At 41.1% G+C, this 14,992-nt stretch overlaps 1 pseudogene; it reads left to right on the plus strand.

The window, feature by feature from the left end:
- The first annotated feature begins 1,133 nt into the window (after positions 1 to 1,133).
- On the plus strand, positions 1,134 to 13,185 carry LOC127662683 (UMP-CMP kinase 2, mitochondrial-like; annotated as a pseudogene).
- The last annotated feature ends 1,807 nt before the right edge of the window (positions 13,186 to 14,992 follow it).

Raw genomic sequence — 14,992 nt, forward strand, 5'->3', positions numbered from 1 at the left:
AATATGCAACACAAAATGATTTAGTGGACCATTACACTTACACTACAGAGCACTGAGTGCCAGGACATCCAGGCACAAGAACAGTTTTTACCCCCAGGCCATTTGCCACATGAAGAATTAAACTGACTCCCACATAGTGCAAAAATGTAAATAAATATACATTTTTTGTATGTCTATTTATACTCTGACCTTGTTTTGTATTCTGTCTCACTGTAATGTTCTGTTTACACTTGTTTCTCCTATCACCAAATAATAATAATAATAATAATTCCTTGTGTACATGAGAACACGTAGCAACAAAGCTTATTCTGATTCTTATATAAAGCCTTTGCAAGAAAACAATCTTTGCTCCCCTCTGCTGTTCATGAATGATTCTTACCATAATTCTGACACCAGGTTTCCTTGATCAAACTGTCATTACTAAACTATAGTTTAAATACTGACAATACAGTATATAGATTAGATACATTTACATTACTTTTATCCAAAGCGACTTACAGTGCACTTCTTACAGGGACAATCCACCCGGAGCAACCTGGAGTTAAGTGCCTTGCTCAAGGACACAATGGTGGTGGCTGTGGGGATCGAACCGACAACCTTCTGATTAACAGTTATGTGCTTTTATGTGCCCATGTTTTGCAGTGGGGCTCTCCACCCGAGAAATAAAACATGCAATAGACAATATTAACAAAGTATAAAAAGAATAAAGGCTGTCGAATTATCTTAATTATATATTGATAGCTATACAGTATGAGATTAATTCGATAAATTAACTGGTATATTGTGTCATTGATTTATTGATATATTTTTGAAAATTACCACCCTATAATAAAAAGGAGATGGCAGAGACAAGTTTATGTCTTTCTGCATCTTTCAAAAGGCACAATCCACGCTTTGCTTCATCAATAGGCAAGACGAACTGAGGTATTTGCAGTGTTGAAGCAAAACCCGCATTTGTAATTGCACTGCCAGGTAAAATGGTAGTTTACACTGCATGGTGTAGTAAACTGCGTACTTGAGCTATCATTTTGGTCCTAGTTGTTGATCATCCCAACAACAAATGTTTGCTGCACCTGTGTGCCAGATAGGCCTACCCCATCAAAACAAACATCCATCTCAACAGGGCTGACAAGATGCTGTGGACGTTCTTCAAACAAACCTACATCAGCATTTTTGCTACTCCAGCTTGGTTTGATGCCAACATGGTAAACGTCTTGTAACTCCGATGCTGCAACCGTATTGCAAGTTCAGTTTCTTTTCTTGCTTAGGACCATACTTCTCATTGTACCCTCATCATAAAGCAGGACAATTAAGATAGGGCATATACCTCATTCTTGCGTCACAGTAATACATAATAGTGCTTTGTTTCTTGCCCTGCAACATCATCAACCAACCACCAGAAAATAATACATCAGTGACCCTTTATATGTCAGTAAAACAACAATAGTAATTCTAAATAGCAACATAAAGCCTATTATTATTATTATTGTTGTTGTTGTTGTATAATGTAATATTAAATATTATCCTATATTATACAACTACATTGTAGTATTTCCAAGCAGCTGTTTAGGGGCGTCTGTGGCTCAGGTGGTAGAGCAGGTTGGCCACTTATCGCAGGGTTGGTGGTTCAATTCCTGGGCCACACAACTCCACATGCTGAAGTGTCCTTGGGCAAGACACTGAACCCCAAGTTGCTCCCAATGGCAGGCTAGTGCCTTGCATTTATGAATGTGTGTGTGAATGGGTGAACGAGTGACATTGTAAAGTGCTTTGAATACCGTTTAGGTTAGAAAGGCGCTAAATAAGTGCAGATCATTTACTGTATCAATTACAAAAGAAAAATGATCTGCACTCTTTTTTTCTTCTCCACTTTATTTTTCAGGTGCACATATGTCCAAGCAGTAAAATAAAATAATACATATTTAGGGTTTACAGGTTGTTAGTATTACTCATTACTTTGTATTTTCACTTTAACCTTTTTATTTCACAATCAGCACAAGCCCTCAGATTTTGCGTCATGATTATCAACAGGTCTTCAGAGAGGATGGGCAACTCCACTCGCTGCACGTCCACAGTGATAACAGAATCTGGATGCTACAGGAGTCATAGTCACCTGTCCATCAAATGGAGCAGGAAGAGAGACATTACGTCACACCTGCAGCAGCACCAGCGTATCATCCATCCACACTAAACATCAAGAACTCTGATGTGTACTACTGTATGGACGAAGCCTATAAGGTCATTCAAGGAGGATGATAAACAAGGTCCTGATTATTTTTGTCTGGTTGTTTATATTACTCTGAAACTAAAAGTGACAGTAGGCTGTCTAATCCTGGACTCCTCATCTGCCCATCCTAGTGCAGTGACATTATCCCTGAGTTTAAGGAAGTGCTGCAGCTTGTGGACAAACAGGTGGAGACAAGCAGAGGTGAAGGTCATTCCAGTCATTGCGATCGAGGGACTAGATGGTACAAGTTAACTTTGTACCTATCATTTTATTCAATAACGTACTCAGATTCTCAGAATCGTATCTAAAAATTCATAGGTGATACAGTAAAAAAAAAAGACCATCTAGAATACTCAGTATATGTACAGTATATATGTATATTTACAGGTTTGGGAGGGTTACCTTTGGGAGTAATTGATTACAGAATACATAAATGTCATGTAAAAACTGTCAAATCAAATTGATCTTGTTTTAAGGATTTTTAGATATTTTTACAGGAAAAGAATACTGTAACAAAGAAGGACAACTGGAGCTGGATTCTTCCAACACAGGTAGATAACTTTTTTAATTGACCACTTCCCTGGTTTACAGCTTAACAATAACTTAACAGCTTCACAGGCATGTAGTCACTAAAACACATTAGTTTCACATTAAAGTCTCAGCTTCACAGTAAGGCTCTTGACCCAGTCTCCCTCTCGCAGCTGGTGGCATGGCTGCTTATATATTGCTCTCCCTGTGCTCACTGGAATTATAAACAGGTGTTAAACATAATTTAGCTCAGGTGCAAGCGCCCTTAACGCATTCTCTCTTTCAGGGCGGATGCTTGACCAAGCCCCCGCTGCCACATACCCTCACCGCCCGACTCAGGCCGGGGAGGCATCCGGCCTGTCTACCACTCCCCCTCCCATTTCTGGAAAGGAAGTCGGTGACAGCCATCTGCGCTCCCAGTCTATGGACCACCTTGAACCAGATACCAACGGATAATCTGCGCGTTGGTATCCTTCATGCAGTGGAGCCACTGGAGTGGAGCATGATCCGAGCAGAGGGTGAAGGCCCGCCCTAGCAGGTAGTACCGAAGTGTAAGCTCCCTGTCTGTAGCATCCATCTGTAACACAAAAGGGAGAGAGAAATCAGGTGAATGTAAAAGAGGCCCCCCACATAGTGCGGCTCTAACACGCATAAGCACCTGTTGGCACTGCTACGTCCACTGGACCGGGTCTGGAGCTCCCTTTTTAGTGAGATCAGTCAGTGGGCTGGTGACGTCCGAATAATTAGGCACGTATGTCCTATAAAAGCCATCCAGTCCCAGGAACTGTCTTACCCCCTTTTTGGTCTTGGGCCTTGGGCAGGACGCAACTGCCGCAGTCTTGTCAATTTGCCTTTGTCAAATCCAACGTTGAATCAAATCGAGCAGTGCCCAACCGATCGAGCAACTCATCAACGCGAGGCATTGGGTATACGTCAAATTTAGACACCGCGTTGACTTTTCTATAACCCACACAGAAACGTACAGACCCGTCGCTCTTAGGAACTAGAACCACTGAGCTGGACCAATCACTGTGGGATTCCTCTATTACCTCCATATCGAGCATCTAATTATTCCCAGACAATTAGCTTTTTGTGCTCGGGCAATCGGTAGGGACGGCTACATACCACAACCCCCGGCTCGGACTCGATGTGGTGCTGGATGAGGTTCGTACGACCCGGTAGAGGGTAAAACACGTCTGTAAATTCCTATTGCAACCTGGAAACCTCAGCGAGTTGAAACGGTGAGAGGTGGTCTCTGCAATTGACCGGGGAGAAATGATTGAGTTTTGTATTCACCTCTGGCCCGAGCTCTGTCTTCTCCGGAACTACCATAGCCAACGTCACAGGGACCGCCTCCCTGCACAATTGCAGGAGGTTGAGGTGATATATTTGACGTGTGCCCCCTCTACCAGTTCACTTTACCTCATAATCGAGATCCCCACTCGTCGTGTGACCTCAAATTGTCCTTGCCACATGGCGAGTAATTTAGAGCTCGATGTTGGGAGTAATATGAGTACCTTATCTGCCAGTGCAAATTCCCTTTGCTGAGTTCCCCTGCTATACAGTCGGCTCTGTCGTTCTTGAACTTGGAACAAATTCTCCTGTGTTAGTCGTTCCAGGGTGTGGCGTTTTGCTCTATTATCAAGAACGTATTGAATCTAATTTTTACTGTTTGATGGACCCTCCTCCCAAGCTTCGCGGATGACTTCAAGCACCCCACGTAGGCGCCGCCCATACAGCAGCTCGAATAGGGAAAAGCCGAAAGCCTCGTGCACGAATTACGAATCATGTTCTTAAGGGTTTTATTAAATCGCTCCACCAGGCCATCTTTTTGTGGATGGTAAACACTGGTGCGGATTGTTTTAATGCCCAATAAATTGTAGAGCTTGCGTAGTGCCCTTGACATAAAGGTTGTGCCCTGGTCAGTGAGGATATCTTTCGTAATCCCCACTCGGGAGATTATTTTGAAGAGTGCCTCCACAACACTACGTGCTGAGATGTTGCTCAGAGGCACTGCTTCCGGATATCGTGTTGAACAATCCACTAGGACTAATACAAAGCGATGTCTGTGTGCTGACCGCTCTAATAGCCCTACGAGGTCCATGCCAATTCTCTCAATGGGGACCTTAATCAGTGGAAGGGGGCGCAACAGTGCTTTTGGGGTGGCCGGTGGATTCACCAGCTGACATTCACGGCACGCCGCACACCACCTGCAGACATCACCGCCAATGCCCGGCCTATAAAAATTGGATATTATGTGGTTTAGTTTTTTCTTTCCGCTAGGAGACCCGCCATTGGATTATAATCAGCTGCCGAGAACACCATTTTCCCTTCGGGAATTCCCCCGAGGATGGGAGGGGCTGCAGCCTCTCCCCCCCTCATATCATCCTGACGTGGAGCCAAAGAAGATGGCCTGGGCTCTGCCTCCCCTGTCAGAGCATCACACATTACGCATCTCGTCGCTTTTGTGCAGGACCCATCCGCGCATATTCCCTTTAATATACTTCTAAATTCAGGCCAATTAGTCCCCAAAATCAGCGGATGTGTGAGGTGGGAACTAACAGCGGCCTCCACTCTATGCTTTGTTCCCCTAAATTTAATAAAAATCCCCTTGATTCTTACCAGTATCCTGTACCCTCCAGCCCGAAAGGGGGCAGCATGTGGTGCGTCGGGGATCCGGACTACAGTTCCCAGCTCCATCACAGGACTCTGATCCCGGAAGTGTTCCAGATCCCTGCAACGCCAATAGGCCGGCCCAGGACCTCCATGAAGTTGGCACCCCATATAATTAAATAATCACCAAAACTATTTCATTTGTTTGTGCTGTGTTTGTGCTGATTTGTGCCACAAAAATTAACGTTTGTGCTGGTTTGGTGTTGACTTATTAAGCATTCTTTTTTGGGCTGTGTGACGTCACTCTCCACCCCATCTCGCTCAAATCGATCCAAACCAGTGCTGGTCGTTTGTGCTCGGTTTGTGCAAATAAAACAAACGTTGTAACTATTTCCCTTCCTTAGATAAAGCAAAAATGTTTTCGGGAGTGGTGACGTCATTCTCCACCCCATGTTGTCTAAATCACTCCAAACCAGTGTTATTCGTTTGTGCTCGATTTGTGCCGGTTTGTGCTGTTAAAATTAACACTTTATCTATTTCCATTCCTTAGAAATAACAAATATGATTCGGGGCTGTGACGTCACTTTCCACCCCATGTCGTCCGAATTGTTCCAAACCGGTGTCATTCATTTGTGCTCGATTTGTGCTGGTTTGTGCTGTTGAAAGAACCAATCTAACGAATTACATTACAAAGAAATAACAAAATTATGTCCCGGATCTGTGACGTCAGTCATGCGTTTACATCATCTTGTCCAATGTGCTCATTTTCTGACTCATTCGTTTGTGCTCGCTTGGTGCAGGTTTCTTACCGTTGCTGTCATTGTTTTTTATTCTTTAATATTGACAGTTTGATCATTGCAGTAACTTCAAGCTTCAAATCCAAATCATATATGCCCTGAATTTGTGAGTGCGGTAAAGTTAGTTTTATATTTGATATTCATATGACATTCGCGACAGTTCCCATTAAACTCTCGTGCAAATCACATTTTCGAGCCAAACCAACCTGGACATGCATGAAAGGATTTCTTTGCCTAAAAAAAGAGACTTTTTTTCATGTAAATTTTATTAGCCCTATAAATCATTTAAACAATTTAACCATTTGATATTATGACATAACAACAAATATGAAATGTTCTTAAAAATATCCCTTTCGTGACACAAGACTCTGTTGGAATTTACATTCTATATGTGTGTTCAAATAAATATTGTAGTGTAAATGTTTGTAATTCGAACTCCATTAAACTCAATGACCGGTTGACCTAGAGACATGAAACCAACTGCAAAACACTCAGAATATTATTCTTCATATAGCAAAAGAGAGAGTACACGTTCAGTCCTTTTTCAGTCCTTTTTCATATCCCTATAAATGTATTAAACTCAATGACCGTTTGACCTAGAGCAGGGGTGGGGAACATCAGGCCTCAGGGCATGTATGGTAATGTGCATGTAAAATGGCTAGAAATAGCATTTTAGCTTAGCATAAAGCTGACAATTTACACAAGGTTTATTTCTATTTCTTCTACTACAAACTTATTTCAAACTTAATTCTTTGTCTGCTCGTATGAATGTAACCACATCATAAGAAAGTGTTTCACTGCTGTTCAAATGCACTTTGATCGCATCATTTATATGTATACATTTTTCCATCTGAAAGGTCTAAATATTAAATAAAACAAATGACAATAAAATGCAAAGTAATCAAAATACTTTTTGAATGTAACTGTATTCTAAATACCAATGATTTAAATTGTAACTGTAGTGGAATACAGTTACTTACTAAATTTTAAATACGTATTCCCATTACATGTATTTCGTTACTTCCCAAACCTGTATATATACAGTATACAGTATATATACAGAATATATATATATATATATATATATATATATATATATATATATATATATATATATATATATATATATATATATATATATACATATATACACACACACACATACACACAGTATATATCACTTTTAAATAATTTCAGTCAATGCCTTCTCTCCATACCTTCTCCTGATTTCTTCATGAACCCAGGTAAAACTACACTTACAGAAGCCCTACGGGAGTCTCTGAATGCCACTCTACTCTCCTCCCCAGTGCTTGGCTCTGTTAAGACAGCGCTTTGACTCAGAGCCACCCCTCATCCACAGGGCCTTTTATGCTCTTGGGAAATACATCACCGCAGGCCCCATTGGAAAAGAGTACTCAAGGGCTCCTGTCATAGTGGACAGGTAAAGATGATGTGTTGCTGTTTGGGCAGCACCATAGAAAATCTTGAAGAATATCTGTGTTAAAGGCACATTTCAAGTTGTTCCAAGTTGTTCCAAAACTCACTGGTATGACTTTCTGTCTTCTGTTTAAAGGGTAACTAAACACCTGCTCAGAGTCTGACTCCACCCACTAGAAATATTTGAAAATGCAGGAAAAGTGGGCAGACCCCGGCGGGGATAGAGGGAACGAACCGAGTGCGGGGCTGAGCGGGGGGGCACCTGAGACTCGTAGTGACGGATTAATTGACAGCTGCTGTCAGACTCTATGTTATTATTATTCCTCACACGGTCGCAAGACGACATGTACATGAATCTGCCGTGGTGAGCTGGAACCTGCTTACGTCAGCTGTCACCGCTTACGTCACGAAGTACCGCAACAGCCAATAGGAAAATTCAACTGCAGTAGCCACCGTTCAACCTGAAGAGGGCAGCACTCAGACGTTTTTACAACATATATTGTAGAATTAGAACACTTTATACACAAATGTCAAAAAAATTACTTGAATCAATGACCAGTACTAATAAAGCCCCATGCTTACAGATCATTAACTAAAAAAAGTTGGTTTAGGGTTTAGTTACCCTTTAACACAAAAGATGTGAAGCAGAATTTTAGCTCAGTCAAGATTCACTGTCATTGAATGGAGAAAAAAAAAGATGCAATAAAATCAATTGGTGAATGAAGAAGTCATTCTGCCTAACATCTTTTTAAATCATAACATGTATTGTTCAATAGAAGGAAGAGAGTAAACGTTGACCAAATTTTCATTTTTTTGTGTAAACAATCCCTTTAACTATGGATTTGAATCCAAAATGAAGTGCAAAAATAGCCTCACTAAAATTTTAAATACTGTACTTCTGCTAGATCAATGAAAACAAAACCATAATGTATTATTCCTTGGTGTTTATTAGAGTCAGAAATTAACCAGGCCTCAGGCCATGGGTGACAAAAATGTGTATAATGTTTATTTTCACTCAACCATATACAGAAGTGCAACAGTGGGTGAAATCTTGGGTGCAGTTCCGAGCAACATAGCAGTCATGACAGTGATGAGACATATACCAATTTACAACAAACATCTGATTTACACAACACAATTTACAAATAATAATATACAATGCACAGTGCACAATACCCTCAATATAAAATACACATACACACAATATAGAATACACAGTATACAATAAAATCTAGTATATATAACATATACATTAGGTCGTATGTGCTGTATTGACATGCAGGCATGTCGGTTTATAGTCAGTTGCCAGTGTGTTGTTAAAAGAGAATATAATTTATGACAGTCAAAAGATTAATAAAGTGAAGTGCTGATGTATATTGATTATGAGAGATCAAGAGTTCAAAAGTCTGATTGCTTGGGGGAAGAAGCTGTCGTCGGCTGTTGTGGGTCCTGATGCTGCAATACCACCTGCCTGATGGTAGCAGGCTCAAGTGGCTGGAGTCTCTGATGATCCTCCGAGCTTTTTTCACACACCACCTTTTATATATGTCCTGGAGGGAGGGAAGCTCACCTCCGATGATATGTCTGGCAGTTCACACCACACTTTGCAGGGCTTTGAATTTGAGGGCAGTGCTGTTGCTGTACCATGCAGTGATGCAGCCAGACATGATGCTCTCTACAGTGCTGGTTGTAGAACCGTGTCAACTCCTTGGTCTTAATGACATTGAGGGAGAGGTTTTGCTCCTTACAACAGCATGTCAGAGTGTGCACCTCCTCTCTGTAGGCTGTTTCATTATTGTCAGTGATTAGAACTACCACCGTCATATCATCAGCAAACTTAATGATGGCATTGGAGTTATGTGTTGCCACACATTCATGTGTGTACAGGGAATACAGCCCTGCGGGGCTCCAGTGTTGATGGTCAGTGATGAGGAGATGTTGCTGCCCATTCTTACCACCTGGTGTCTGCTTGACAGGAAGTCCAGGATCCAGCTGCACAGCGAGCCGTTTAAGCTTAGAGCCAGGAGTTTCACATCAAGCTTGGAGGGCACTATGGTGTTGAATGCTGAGCTGTAGTCTACAAACAGCATTCTCACATTTGTGTTCCTTTTTTCCAGGTGAGAGGGAGCAGTGTGTATTGTAAATACAATGGCATCATCAGTGGAGTGGTTGTTGTGGTAAGCAAACTACAGTGGGTCCAGTGAGGCAGGCAGCACAGTGCAAATGTGATCTCTGATTAGTCTCTCAAAGCATTTGCTGATGATGGGGGTCAGAGCAACAGGATACCAGTCATTTAAGCAAGTAATTTTGGATTGCTTTGGTACAGGTACAATGGTGGATGTTTTAAAGCATGTGGGGACTAGAGATAAAGAAAGGGAAAGGTTGAAAATGTCTGTGTGGCAGCGGGGGCGTGGTCAAGTGCCCGTCCGGGAGAGAAAAGCGGTAAGGGCGCTTACACCTGAGCTAAATTAAGCCTAACACCTGTGTCTAATTGCAGTAGCGTAAGGAGAGCGGATAAAAAGCAGCAGCCACAGAGCATGAGTGAGAGAGCCCGACATCAACACCGAGAAGCAAAGTGTTATGTCATTTGTTGAAACTGTCGAGAGAAACATTAAAGAAACCTTACCTTTGAAACTGATGCTGTTTCCGACCCTTCCTTAGTGGAAAAACCTTTACAGTCTGTAAAAACACCAGCCAGTTTGTTCAAGCACGCTCTGATGGAGCCGGAATGCCGTCTGGACCCGCTACTTTATGGATATTCACCTGTCGGAAGGATCGGGTTTCATCTGGTTCAGAGACGGAGAGTGAACTAACCTCTGTAGCTTCGGCCGCGAGAGCTCTCTCCATGAGTTCAGTGTTATTTCCTTTGAAACGAGCATAAAGAGTATTTAGCTCATCCGGGAGAGAGGCAGTGGTGTTCACAGTGGAGTTTTTACTCCCTTTGAAGTCTGTGATGATATTAATTCCCTGCCACATGCTCCTAGAGTAGTAGACTTGTGTGTTGAATCTGATGTGTTGGTAGTATTTCAGTGCTAATGACTTGAGGTTGGCTTTGTTAAAGTCCCTGGTCACAATGAACGTGGCCTCAGGATGCGTGGTTTCCTGCTTGCTTATACTCCCATACAGTTCCTTGAGTGCCCGGTCTGTGTCGGCGTATGGGGGGTGCGTACACAGCTGTGATAATGGCTGCTGTGAATTCCCTCTGTAGCCAGAATGGTCGACACAGAAGCATGAGAAATTCCAGATCAGGAGAGTCGAAAGACTTGATAGAATGTACGTTCCTCTGATCACACCAGGATTTGTTGATAATAAAATATACACCGCCACCTCTGCTTTTACCTGAGAGGTGTTTTGCTCCTGGTTCGAACTCCGCTGGTTCGATGGCTGAGTCTGGAATCTCCACAGACATCCAAGTTTCTGTATGGTAGATAATGCAGCAGTCCCTTGTTTATCGTTGGAAAGAGATCAGTGTTCTCAGCTTGCAGAGCTTGTTATCCAGAGACTGAACATTTGCCAGTAGAATACTGGGTAGCGGGGGTCGATTTGTGCGATGTCTTAGTCGGATGTGCGGACCATTCTAATGGCCCAATGAGTTCCATGCCAATTCTTTTGAAGGGGACATCGATTAGTGGCAGAGGGCACAAAGGTGCTTTTTGGGTGGCCGGTGGGTTCACCAACTGACATTCACGGCACGCCACACATCATTTGCGAACGTCTCCGTGGCCCCAGGCCATTATTCGGTTGAGTGTTTTCTCGTACCCTAAATGGCCAGCCATTGGATTATGATGAGCCGCATGGAAGGTTCCGACGGTTCTTCAGTACTAACAATTGGATGGTATTTTCTTTCGTCTGAGTGCCCTGCATCACTCGATACAACCTATCATTGATAATAGTAAAATACGGGCATGTGAGTGCGATGTCAGGCCGGAGTTGTTGACCTTCAATTACTCTCACTTGACAAATGCGTGCTTGAGAGACTCGTCACGTGACTGCTCTAGAGGGGGATCCTCAGGGAATCCCCTGAGTATGTGAACCCTCTCCCCTACGTCATCATGACACGGTGCAGACGTAGATGGCCCTGGCACTGCCTCTCCAGCCATACACCATCACACACGAGATAACATTTCACAGGACACATCCACACACATTTCCCTTAATAGATTCTTAAAACCAGGCCAATTCGTTCCAAAAATCAGTGGATGGGTGAGGCAGGAATTAACCGTGGCCTCTACTCTATGCTTTTCTCCCCTGAATAGTATCTCAATGGTAACCACTGGATACCTATGAATATCCCTGTGCACACATCGGACCCTTAAGAAGACCTGCTCCTGCCAGACCTGGTGATGCTCCTGACGGTCAACCCAGATGAGAGACTGAGAAGACTCAGGGACAGGGGATAGGGAAAAACCATTGAGGAGACAGAGTTAGAGGTCAACCAACTGTAAATTAATCTTGCATTTTCAAAAGTACATAACTACCCACTTGTACTTCATGATAACCCTTAAAGGGACAGTACACCCCGAAATTTATATTATGTGATCCTTTACTCACACTTATGAGGTTTCAAACTCAGTGCTTTTTTTAAAGGAGAAATGTTGATGAATGTACATGCTCCTTTTTTCCAAACACTGACTACAAGCTCCAAAAAGGGAAAAAACCCAAACAAACATAAAAGTAGTTTAACTTGTGCACTATATTCCAAGTATTCTTAAGCCATATAATAGGTTTGTGTGAGAGCTAGTAAGATATTTAAGTTGTTATTCACTCTCATAATCATAATCTCATTTGTGTTTGTGTTCTATTCGAAACTGGCACATTTAAATGTGTTGGTTCAAGTTTAACTCTCATTGGTTCTCAAGTGTGTCATAACCGAACATGCCATGCCAGTTTGAGTATGTGGAATAGCAAACAAGGTTTAAGAGAAGATCTTTATTGAATTGTGGTCTGTTCCTCACACATATTTATCACTTGGTAACATGACATATGTGTTTTTATAGTGTTTCTAGCCTATTTTTAATGGCATAAGTGTGAGTAAATTATAACAGAATTGTTTTTATAGTAACAATTGTTTAAAACTTCCATTCAGCAGATTCCACACCTACTGGTTTATTTATTTTTGTAGAAAAAATAGGAAGCTACTACTCAAGTGAAATCCAAATGTGTATTTTTCAGCTGTTTTATGGGAGGGAAGCAGAAATAAACTGAATAAATGTTTTTTAATTCATTATAAACAAATACAATACATACCAATAGACTTACTGCATTAGATATTCTTAGTAAAACAACAAAGTGTTTATTCTCTACTATTAAACATATTCAGAAAGATGACTTTATGAAAAATAACTTTATTTGTAGAATATTTTATAAATTATGCATTTGATACATTTTCATCATATGAAATGGCATTTGATTAAACAACACACAGTAAAGAGCAATATTGACAAAAATCTTCTTGTTTTCAGAGTGGAGGAAGCTTACAAGAGAATCCAGAACCTCGCCTGTGTCATTGTAGATGCAAGCCCCTCTCCTCAAGATGTGCTGCAACAAGTGCAGTTTTTAATTCGGAACAATTGTCACCTGTGAACAATCAATTCCTGCGAGTCAGGAAGACATGCAATACCACTTCCCTCCACTAGATGGTAGTACAGTGTTACGATTTCATCCCTAGACATCTTAAACCCCTCTGTAAAAGTCCCAGTCAGTAAGCCTTTTGATTAAATGCGAGGCTGGTGGCAAACAGCCTGCGTGTATTTCAGGGCTGGTATCTGGACATGTCACAACATATTCCCCTTCCCACAGAGCTTTAGTGATAACACAAGAGGGAAAGTTATAGCGAGTGTCGTAGCCGCATAGGCAGGGTCAAGGCGTACACTTTCCTCACCCTGACTTATTCCCATTGAAACACAGGAACTTAACTAAAGAGGTTTGAGAAGTCATCAATCACTTCAATTAGATTTAAACACAAGTACTCATTGTTGGTCAGCTCACCATTCACTCCTAAAGGGGATGGAAGCAGGGGACTTTATGGGGATATTAAAAGCAATAGATCTGATCCAGGCAATTTAAACTTTGTTTGATTTGTTGCTGTTTCTTTTGGACAAAGATTCTGATCATTAATAAAGAGTGATATGCTAGGACAAAGAAATACTGTACATATACCTCTCTTTCAGTTCCAGAGTCCTGCTTTCTGTTTATGATCTTCTTATAAAAATTGTATGGAATATATATTTTAAACATTTAAATGTGTATGCAAAAAAATGCAAGCATACACCCACTGCCTGGGGTTCATCTTATATATATATTTTTAAAAAAACACACACGTTTGCACATTGCAACAGTCATATTTCACCCCAAAATCAATAGAATAAATAAAGAACTATATTTTGCATAAAAAAATGAAACCTTTGTTTGGGACCATTACATTATTTTTGCAATGTGTTTATTTATTTTATATTTTTACATTTGAGCACACTTCCCCTCAAATTCAAAATGACTGTAATACTAATATAATAATATAATACTGTAATATAAATAATTTACTATTTAAATAATATAATTGTTTTTATCACACTTCAGTAATGAGAATTGGGCCTGGGAGGTGCATAATTGTTATGAAAATAATTTCACGATGCAAAAAAATTTAATGGTCACTTTAACAGGCTTAATTTTCTTTATGCAAAATACATTTTCATTTTATCTTTTGATTTTGGAGTGAAATGTGATCTGGACATGTTATTCGTAGGTTTAGTAAGATTCCCCTGCCCAAGGATCTGCTCGCATACACTTATACACACTAACAATACCACTCTTATCCTATAATTCATTTATATGGTGAGAGCTGTCTTTACCCAGTGATAGCAAGATTAATTAAAAGTTTTAGTAATTATGAACTCAATGAGGATGTGGGCCGGGGAAGACAGAGTGACCCGTCTCTCTCACACTGATGCCTCAGCAGAGGGGAGAGGAGAGTGGGGTATATTCATATGGCAATTAATGGAGTCCTGTAGATCACTGTCAGATGGCTTTCCACACCACTGTGCAATTACACACTCCCTTTAGTCAACTATTGAATCTCTCGCTATAGATGCAATTATATGTTTATTTTTTAACACACTGCATATACTCCATATATGCTTGTCAGTAGTTAATATTAATGCCTTGTATTGCACCTAAGGCACCTAAAATACTATATTTAAAAGTGCTGTGTGGGAAATGGACAGCTCAGTGATTTTAATGCATGACTTAAATTCCTTTTTCTTTTCTTTTTCCTTTTTGCTTGGAGCCCACTGTGGTCCCCAATGGTCAGACAGCTAGCTTGATCAATTTTCCATCTATTTGCAATTGCTCTCAGAGGGAATATACAGTGTTTAAAGATTATTCATTTGCTATG

The sequence above is a fragment of the Xyrauchen texanus genome, chromosome 22 (genome assembly GCF_025860055.1).
Source record: "Xyrauchen texanus isolate HMW12.3.18 chromosome 22, RBS_HiC_50CHRs, whole genome shotgun sequence".
Taxonomy (NCBI): domain Eukaryota; kingdom Metazoa; phylum Chordata; class Actinopteri; order Cypriniformes; family Catostomidae; genus Xyrauchen; species Xyrauchen texanus.